At 45.0% G+C, this 10852-nt stretch overlaps 1 pseudogene; it reads right to left on the bottom strand.

Moving 5' to 3' along the window:
* Positions 1-10161: 10161 nt before the first annotated feature.
* On the bottom strand, positions 10162-10546 carry LOC110323242 (annotated as a pseudogene).
* Between the last annotated feature and the right edge of the window lie 306 nt (positions 10547-10852).

Genomic DNA, 10852 nt, shown 5'->3' on the forward strand with positions numbered 1-10852 from the left:
TTTCAGTCCACCCACAAAGAGGACAGGCTTTCCTCCCTTCCTTCCTTCCTTCCTTCCTTCCTTCCTTCCTTCCTTCCTTCCTTCCTTCCTTCCTCCCTTCCTCCCTTCCTTTTAATTCTGCTCATACTGAAAGGGGCCCTGGGATCAACAGAATGACAGAGCTACTGGAGCTGAGTGACCTTGTTCAAGGTTTGGTTTGCTTTTTGTTCTGCTAGTTCTGGCTGGGTGGCCTTGGCTAAATTCCACAAGGTCCTGCTGCTTAGGTTTTACTTTTCCTTATCTTTAAAGCAGGGATAATAATACTCTCCCTGAGGTTTTTCCTGTAAGAATGTAAGATAATGTTTGCAAACCTCTCACTCTTAGATACTGGGACCTGTAATTATTAGTCCCATTGTGCGAGACAGGTTATCTTCTACGACACACCCTCTGCTCAGCCTGGAGCTTGTGAGCATCTCTAGAGACCATCCTAGACCAGCTTTCTCTCTGCATCCCAAAGCCCAGCCTAGGATGTGCTGGACCTCAGGAGGATTTGTTTACTGAATTGCTTGGGAAAGAAAAGGAAAAAAAAAAATTCTTCCACAGCTTTCCTGAAAACCGCCACACGGTCAGGGTACACACTTGAAATCAAAAGTCTGAGAACTCTCTTGAATGCACAGGCAACCGTTCATATTGATAGGGAATTGGTTCTAGGATTCTTCCAGATGCTCAACTTCTGGATGTTCAAGTCCCTCACATAAAATGCTTTAGTTCATGCATGTAACTAGTGCAGTGTGCCTATATACTACAACCACATACTTAGGATGCCTAACCACATACTTAGAAGGTAAACTCCATGGTCTTGCTCCAAGACTAACACAAGGGAGGAAGCTGTTAGTGATCAGAACAGTTGTGTGCTTTTTCCTGAGTGTTTTTGACTCGTCTGAATCTGCCTTAGACATGAATGGAGCCTTAGGATCTTATTTATGGGAAACCTAAGGCCAGTGGAGGCTCACTGTATTTCCTCTATGTTGTGTGTGTCATATGATCGTCCCTCCACATCACGACTCTGTTATCTTCTCACTTTCCAAATGAAACCGAGTCTGTGCCTGAGGAGGGACTTTGGCAATGGTTTTGGTGACATTGGAAGTTGGGTGCTTAGAAGTTCTAGTTTTGTCACTGAGAATCCAGAAAACCCCTTGGGCCTTGGTTTTCTATCTGAGTGGTTGATTTCTCTAGCACAGCAAGGCAAAGCTGGCAGACAAATTCACTGAAACAAGACTAAGGTCTGAATCCCACCCGCAGTTTGACTGGATTGGCTCTGTTAGGACATACGATGTTAGAGCTTACACAGAGAGAAACAGATCACTGTCTTTTGTTCTGTCTTCATTCAAAAATTGCAGAAAGAATTATTTCATTTATGTTTATGTGTGTCTCTTGTTCTGTGTGTATGCATGTGTGTGCGCAGGGTCCCCTGGAGGCCAGAAGAGAGCATTGGATTCCCTATAGCTGGAACCATAGGCAATTGTGAGTTGCTCAGTGTGGGTGCTGGGAACCCAGTCCTTTGAAAGAGGAACAAGTGCTCTTAACAGCTGGAGCATCTCGCCAGCCTTTCTTTCAGTTTGGATGCTGTATAAACAAGTGGGTCTAACTGGCAGTGTTAACAAAGGCAGTGTGCACTATTTTCAGCATGCTAATGTGACCAAACCTGACGCGTCAGCTTTGCCTCCAAGCTCTGCTTCCAAACCCATCTTCTGACTACAGTTTGTTCTTGTCAAAAATAGGCTTGCTGCTTTGGTGAGGTGCTGGTGCTGGGGCAAGTTCTTATGAGTAATCCCCACAGGAAGAGGAAGTAGGTTAATTTGGATGCCAAAGCTCGTGGGGTGTGTTAAACGATGGGCTTATGCTGTTTTAAAAATCAGTTTGAAAAGGACTTTTTTTCCTTCCATCCTAGCTGGTATTTCTGGATTTGAATTTGTCAGAGGGCATTTCTAGTGACTTAGCTGAAAAAATGATTTGGCAGATGTTTTACACCTGGGACGTTCTTCACGATCGCTCTCTGTGCCAGTAGCCTTCACGTATTGCCTTTGTGAATCCGTTTTCCGTACTCTCTAGTCCTCTGTTCAAGTGTCCAGTGCAAACCACAGCCAAGTCATCCTCTGACTTGAAGGCCTTTCTAGGCTGCTGCACATCGTTTACAACCAAATCCAAAGTCATCCTGACTTGAAAAGAGCTGATCCTCTCTTGATGCCACCAGTTAACTTCCACACGCCCCACGGCCTCTTTAGAGCTCCTCCCCCCCCCCCCACTTTGTCCATCTTTCCCTTCCTTTGTTTATAATTGGTAAAATTCACATATCCTAGAATTAACCATGGGTTCCTCTTGCCATTGTTATGAAACACAGTGACCAAAGCAACTTAGGGAGGAAAGGGTAAAGCCTTAACACATCACTGTTCATCATCAGAGGATCAGGGCAGGAATTCAAACAGGGCAGGGACCTGAGGCAGGAGCTGAAGCAAAGGACGCGGAGGGCTGCCGCTTACTGGCTTGCTCAGTCTGCTTTCTTATAGGACAAAGGACTACCAGCCTAGAGGCAGCCACACCCATATCACTAATGAAAAAAAATATGCCCCACAGGCTTGCCTACAGCCTGATCTAATGGAGGTTTTTCCTTCTGTTGAGGCCCTCTCCAATGACTTGGGTCGAGTCAGCATAAAACTAGCTAGCACTGTGTTAAATAGATGAATTAATTCTCTTGCGTTCAGTTCATTTACAATGCTGTGTAAGTATTGATCTGTCAACCTGGGAGGACCTAGAGTCACTTAGGGGACAAACCTCTGGGTATGTTTGTGAGGAAGTTTTAGTTCGAGTTAACTGAGGCGTGAAGACCCCTTCTAAGTTAGGGTCTAGACTGAGTCAAAAGGAGAGCATTCATTGCTCTCTCTGCTTCCCAACTGCAGGTGCCATGGCCTCATGCACCTGCTGCTGTGTCCTTCAAACCGCAATGCACCTCTAGATGCACCGGACCCTAGAACTATGAGCCAAAGTCAACCCTTTCTTCCCTGAATTGCTACTTTGTCTCAGCGAAAAGGAAAGTGTTAGGACAGCTGCAATCTAGTTTCTGGGGATTTTCATGGCCCTCAAAGAAAATCCTGTCCTAAGAAGCCTCCCATTCTGGCTCCCAGCGTAACTCATCTACATTCTGTCTCTAGATCTGTCCATTCCGCACACTGCATATACATCAAATCATATAGTCCCAGATTTTTCGAGTCTGGTTTCTTTGGCTTAGTTTAATGTTTTCAAATTTCACCCACATGGTTGCATGTCTCAGAGTCTTGTTCTCTTTAATGGCGGTGGTTGGACTGATAGTCTCCTGTCTGGACAGTTCACATTTTACTTATTCAATGACCCACTAATGGTCTTTTGGGTTACCCCTATCTTTTGGCTAGTTTGAATAGTGCATATATGTGTCCACATGTGTTTGAGCACCTGATTTATATACTTTGAGATATAATGTATTTCTATCCCTGACCTTGCTGGCTCACAGGGTAGTTTTATATCTAAAACATGAAAGACCTACCAGGTTTTTTTCTTCTCTTCTCTGTAACCATAACAAAATATTGAAGAGAATATATGTCAGGGTGGAGAGATGGCTCAGTGGTTAGGAACACTACCTTCTGTTCTTCCAGAGGTTCCGAGTTCAATTCCCAGCAACTACATGGTAGCTCACAACCATCTGTAAAGTGATCAGATGCCCTCTTCTGGTGTGTCTGAATACAGCTACAATATATTTATATACATAAAATAAATAAATAATTCTTTTTTAAAAAGAGGATATATGACATAGTAAACTATGAGATATCTTTAGTAATAATAGATTATATAGATACTTGGGGGCAGGGACTGTGTCTGGAATTCATCTGCCAACTTCTAGTACCTGGCACAGGAGCTTCACAAAGATATTCAATAAATGTTTGTGGTTTGGATTGCCTTTAGAAGGGCTGGTGTGTGTGTGTGTGTGTGTGTGTGTGTGTGTGTGTGTGTGTGTATGTCTAAGCCATACACAGGTCAACCTTAGGAGCCATCTTTCTTTTTGTTTTGGAGACAAGGTCTCTCATTGGCCAGGAATTAGGGTAGGTTGGCTGTTCATTGAGCCCAAGAATCTGTCTGTCTCAGCCTTGCCAGTCCTGGGATTACAAACATGAATTACCATGACAACATAAGGAAAAAAAAAAAAAGAGATGTGAGTCTGGCAAGCATTTCAATGGTGGAGCAACCTCCCCAGCCCACGAATGGTTTTCTGTAAGGAAGAAGTGGCATGTCTGTGGTAAGGGTTTGGAGTTGGAGATAGCCCAGGCAGGAAGGGGGAGCAGGTCCTTCCAGGAAAGCCTGTCCCACTCCTTTGAACAAAGGGAGGACCATCGTGGGAGGACTGGTTAATGTGCTCTCAGGGTTTTACTCTTGGTTTTCCTTTAACTCACAAATATTTCAGTGACACACACAGAGTCCTTTTGTTGCTTTATGTAGTGGAAACACGACTCGAGAGCTATGGACTGAGGCTGGAGAGATAGCTCAGAGTTTAGGAACACTTGTCGCTCTTGCAGAGAGGTTCTGGGGCGGCTTCACCATCATCCACAACTCTGATTGAATCCCTCTTCTGACCTCATATACACACATGCGGGTGGAACACGCATACATAAATACATACAATAAATGAATGAAATAGTAAAGACAGTATGAAGTCATAGGTGTGAGCCTATGTGGCTCATTTGATGCAGGAGAGAGTGGTAGCATGGGTAGGGAGGAGGCCAGGCACGAGTTTGGTCTGATTCTTCACATCCCAAGAACCTCAGCAAAGCTCTAAGACTCCACATCCTCCATGTATTCTGAACCTCTCGAAGATGAAGAAAGCTAATGGACACATTGTTCTTCAAAACTACATTTTAAAAAAAGCAATACAGGGACTGTAAGATTTAAATGGCAGGGATAGAGAGATGGCTCAATGGTTAACGACACTGGCTGTCCTTCCAGAAGACCTGAGTTCAGTTCCCTGTACCCACATGGTGGCTCACAACCATCTGTAACTCCAGTTCCAGGGGAATCTGTCACCCTCTTCTGGCCTCTTTGAGTACCAGGTACACAGATTCACATACATACACATACATCATATACATATACACATACACATACACGTACACACGTACACACATACACACATACATACATACATACACGCAGGCAAAATACTCACGCACATAAAATGAATAAATCCTTCAAAAAGAGATTTAAATAGCAGCTGAAGGACTGTGAGTGTGGCTTCATGGCGTGTGGCACTTGCCTTTCATGCATGAGGCCCCAAGTTCCATCCCAACACTGAGAAGTAAATACAAGATTTTTTTTTTAAAAAAAAGTAACTTAAGTGAGAATGGAATCAGAAAGCTTTCTTGAAATAAAGTGATACATGTTCTTGGCTAAGAAGGGAGTTCTCTAGCCCCTCCTTAGCTTTTTATATTAAAAAATGAAAAGATATTGAGGGCAGACTTCATGACCAGAACTGCCAAGTATCTTTTAGTATGAACTGAACGGATTCCTGACCCATGAGAGTATTTCCTGTACTGAGGCTCAGCACAGGAGTGGGCAGGCCTTGTCTTGTCCCGTACCTGGTTCCTTCGCTTTCTCTGCCTCTCTCTCTCTGACAAACGTCTTGAGAGCATGCCGTTTACACTCTGTTCCATTTACACACTGTTTTCCCCTCTCTTTGCTTCAGAATCAGGGCATAGCAGAGTCGTGTCCCCACCACCCCCCATACTATGCGCCTCTACAGCGGCCACTGCTGACCTGACCCCTGGCTTCCTCTGATCTGCTTGGCTTCTTGATGGCCACTGACGCTCATGAGTAGGCCATGTCTGAAGCTATCCTGCCTGAACCTCAAATTCTCCTGTGTTTATTCAGCTTGAGAGACAGGAACTGTCTTGGGCAGTGAGCTGGGAAGATGGCTTACACAGATGTCTGAATTACTGGGAACGCTGAATGTCGGACTTGCTATTACAGAATGAACACGATTCCTAGCCCACTGCTAACCCACTCCTTTTATTGTCGAGGGGCTCTTCTGGAGACCAGGATTTACCTTTTCACAGAAGAGTCCCGATGATGAAAACAGAAAGACATTTCAAACTTAATATCCCTCAACTTCCTCATTGGCTTTTGCTTCAAAATGGGAACAAACGTAACAACCCATACTACCCCAGTCCCTCCGTTTCTTGAGAGAACTCACGGTTGTCCTCGGGTGGCCCACGTGGTGGTATCCCCTCTTGCTCCACCATGCTGCCTTTGGTCCAATGCTGACTGGGAAGCTGTAATCCTTTAACTAGCACTTCAGAAAAGCGCCGGTCTGTCCTGCATACCCCGGGACGTGTCTCAGAAGTCTTGCCTCCATTGGCTTCCAAGTGCTAATGGTACAGGGTTATTTTCTTCTGGGTAAACCTGCGAAACAGGTCTTCAGGCTCCAGCTCGTGTGTCAGAGTTTTTAATTGATTCTTCACCAGGTCTATCCACCCCATAATAGTAGTGCTGTGCGCAGGACATGTTTTACAGGAATAGTCACCCGGAGCTTAATTTGTTGTCGCATAGCAGACAGACTGTTTCACAATGCAAATAAATTTGTTTTGCGCCCTGACGATTGTGCTTGAGGAAGAGCCCTTTCCTGAGGCTGAGTGTAGCCGGTGAGGTCCCCGCCTCGTGAGCACGGCTTCTTGCCAGTCCTGAAGAAAGAACAGTTCAGTAGAAAAGAGCACTGCCAGGGGCCTGGGCCACCAGACAGGGGTAATCCAACATAAGCACCGTACATGTTCTCTTTTGTTTACTCTTCCTCATAACATTGTAAAGAGGGAAGGATGGCCACCATTGTGCTCATTTTAGAAGTAAGAATCCTGGGGCCCAAAGAGGCTCATGCCCTGTTCAAGGAAACACAGGAAGTAAGTGGCCAAGTAAGGCTAAATAGCAGATGCTCTGTTTAGAAATTACCATCTTCCTTGGCAAAGAGCCAAGATCATGCCACGAGACAGGTCTATTTTCTATTTCTCATGTTTCATAAATTTTAGAGACTAAAAATGTATGGGTGTTTTGTCTGTGTGTATGTTCACACACCACAGGCATGTAGTAGTACCTAAGGAGACCAGAAGAGGGCATCAGACCCCTCCTCCCCAAAACAAAACAAAACAAAACACCTGGGTTACAGATAGATGTGAGCCACTCTGTGGGTGCTCAGAATTGACCTGGGGTCCTTTCAGATGTTGAATAAATCGAACTAATTTTCAAATGGACAGAATCATACTAAAGCAATTATGGGTCTTGTACCTAGGACCTCACTGAGCCTTTTCCACCTCTGTAAGGGCTCCATGGACTATTCCCATGTGCCCATGTGTCCTATAAAACAAGCCTGGTTCAGTGGCCTTGCCTAGGCATTATTATGTGCTGAGCAATGCAAAAATAATCTGAATTTTTATTCCTATAACTCAAAAAATCCTGAAGGAAATCTGTCTGTGATAGAGTGGATCCTTCTGTCAGGATCCTGCCATGTCCTGTCCCCATTTCCTTTCTGTTTGTTCTGTCTACCCATCTGCCTGCCATCCAACCATCCATCCATCCATCCATCCATCCATCTATACATCCCTCTGTCCATCCATCCATGTCTGTCTATCTGTCTATCCCTCTATCTATCCATCCATCTGCCTGCCCCCCTCTCTCATCTATTTATTTATCTCTATCATTTATCATCTAATCTAGCTACTTTTTTTTTTTTTTTTTTTTTGGTTTTGGTTTTTTCGAGACAGGGTTTCTCTGTGTAGCCCTGGCTGTCTTGGATCTCACTCTGTAGACCAGGCTGGCCTCGAACTCAGAAATCNTCTGTGTAGCCCTGGCTGTCTTGGATCTCACTCTGTAGACCAGGCTGGCCTCGAACTCAGAAATCCACCTGCCTTTGCCTCCCGAGTGCTGGGATTAAAGGTGTGCGCCACCACGCCCGGCCCATTCATTTTTATATGTATCAATATTTATCATCCATTCTCTCACCTGCCTGCCTCACATCTATCTTCTCTTCCCTTAGTCAAATCAAATCCTAAATCTCTCAAACTGAGATAGTATAGTGTTTTAAAAAATATTCTCAATCCCCCCCCCATTTCGTTTTCTCTTTCTCTTTTTTTCTTGTTTGTCCCTCTTACCTCTTCTTCCTCCTCCTCCTATTCCTTCCTAATTCTCCTCTTCTGACATTCCCCAACCCGGCAGCACCCTTTCCCTTTCAACACGAGTAGACATATTCCTTCATCTGCATAGCGCAGCTGTGGAAAGAGTGCGGTGTGTACAGAGCCATCCGTAGTGTGCTGGGGTCACGATAACAGGGGGCGGGCAGAAAAAGGAGAGCCATGGAAGCAGACGGGGCTTTCCTCAGTGGGACGGAAGGCACAGGCAGATTGCTATTCGCTAGTTAAACTGTTTTACAAAGGAGAAGAACAGAGGTTGCCTGAGACCACACAGCTAGTGACATAGCTGGGACTTAAGTCTGTATTAGTGACGTGGGTCCTGTGTTGGTCTGTTTTGTTGTTGTTGTTGTTGTTGTTTTAAAGACAGGGTCTTTCTATGTATACCTAGTTGTCTTGAAGCTCACAATGTAGACTAGGCTGGTTTTGAACTCAGAGATCTGTTTGCCTCTGCCTTCTGAGAGCTGAGACTAAAAGCTGTGCCACCGTGCCACTTGCCACCTGTGCTTATTGTATTAACAAGTGGGGGCAATGCCTGGCTTCTGTACAGCTCCAGCGAGAGAGGCGTTGCTTTCTTCACTCATTGCTCTGACCGGTCACATGCTGAGGAGTGTAAGGGGAGGGAGGATGACCTTGGCTTACAGTCTGAGGGTACAATCCTCACGACCATGCAGGCCGTGGTGAGAGCGGCTCTCAGCTGTGGCGGCAGGTGTGTGAGGCTGCTTGTTCACACCTCAGTGAACCAGGAAGCAGAGCAAGGCTCACGCAGTTGTCCTCTTCCCTTTCTCCTTTTTAACTTAGGGAATCCCCAGGTCAGGCAACGGTGCCGTCCATATTTAGAATGGGTGTTCCCTCTTTAGTTCTCTCCAGAAATTCCCTACAGGGTACCTCATGGATGTCCTAGATGTTTCTTTCTTTCCTTTTTTAAAAAAGATGTATTTATTGTTATATGTAAGTACACTGTAGCTGTCTTCAGACACACCAGAAGAGGGTATCATATCCCACTATAGGTGGTTGTGAGTCACCATGTGGTTGCTGGGAATTGAACTCAGGACCTTCGGAAAAACAGTCAGTGTTCTTAACCGCTGAGCCATCTCTCCAGTCTTAGATGTTTCTTGATATAATATGGTTGACAATCAAAATTAATTATCACAGGTGGCTAGAGAGATGGCTCAGTGGCTGAGAAGGCAAAGTGCTCTTCCAGGGGACCCTGGTTTAATTCTCAGTAAGCACACTGTTTGGCCCATGACTGCCTGTAATGCCAGCTCCCTTGGATCTGATGCCCCTGGCTTCTGTAGGCAGCTTCCTCGAGTGCACATGCCTACACAGACACACAGAGATATACACAATTAGAAAATCAGATAAATCTTTAAAAATTATTACTGGGGGAAAGTCAAACCATTAAGGCCCCCCCTACCCTCCTGGGCCCAGCTGCTTCTGCCTCCCACATGCTAAGGTTAGAGAGCATGCCTGGCTTTTTATGAAGGTTTTAGGGACAAAAGTCAGGTCCCTGTGCTTGCATGGCAAGCGCTTTACTGACAGCTTTCCCCACAGCACCAAGGTTTATTATATCTTTCCCAATTTTCTGTGTACTTCCTCTACCAGTAGTGAGAGACACAGAATATTCCAACTATGACTGTGAGTTTATTCTCTTTTTTTGTGTGTCACGTATTTTAAAGATTTGTTTTAAGGACATACATTTAATTAGGTTTTTTTTTTTGTTGTTGTTGTTGATATGTCTTTTCCTATTTTAGTTTTATTTTATCTGTTTAAAGTGAGGAGTGGTGTGTGTGTGTGTGTGTGTGTGTGTGTGTGTGCGTGCATGTTCATGTGTGTAGATATAGGCATGTATGTGTCATTGTGCTTATCTTTTTTTTTTTTTGACTCAATAAAGTTTTATTTTCCCAAATGTACAGCTGATTGAACCTGTTCATGCATCTTCACCAGCAGCTGGGGCATCTCCACCCTTTGTGTTTCTGGTGTAAATTACTTGGGCACTGTGCTTTGAAACCAGCTTGGTAAGTCCTTTACTGAGGAGCTCCTGCAGGGCTGCCCTGGCCAGGGAACCGGAATCTCTCCGAGACCACAGCCGGAGTAATAAGCTTATAGTTGGGAACTTCCTTACAGAGCTTGTTGTATGTCGCTTTGTCAAACAGGACAAGATTGTTCAATTTGTCCCGAACTTTGCCTTTGGACCACTTCTTCTTCTTGGCCTTGCCGCCAGACTTATTGACTGGGTCTTTGTCCTTTTTGGCCGACTTTCTGGCATCTTTCTTCTTCTTGTCGTCTTTGGGCGGCACGGCGAAGCTCCTCATTGTGCTTATCTTAATTAGGGTTTCTATTGCTGTGATGAAACACCATGACCAAAAGTTAAGGAGGAATGGGTTTATTTGGCTTACACTTCCACATTAGTAGTCCATCAGGACAGGAACTCAAACAGGCCAGGTACCTGGAGGCATGAACTGATGTAGAGGTCATGGAGGGGTGCTGCTTACTAGCTTGCTCCCTGTGGCTTGCTCAGCCTGCTTTCTTATAGGTCTTAGGACCACCAACCCAGGGATGGCACCACCCACAATGCACTAATTAAGGAAATGCTCTACAGGTTTGCCTACAGCTCCATC

Source organism: Mus pahari, chromosome 6, assembly GCF_900095145.1.
Source record: "Mus pahari chromosome 6, PAHARI_EIJ_v1.1, whole genome shotgun sequence".
NCBI classification, from domain to species: domain Eukaryota; kingdom Metazoa; phylum Chordata; class Mammalia; order Rodentia; family Muridae; genus Mus; species Mus pahari.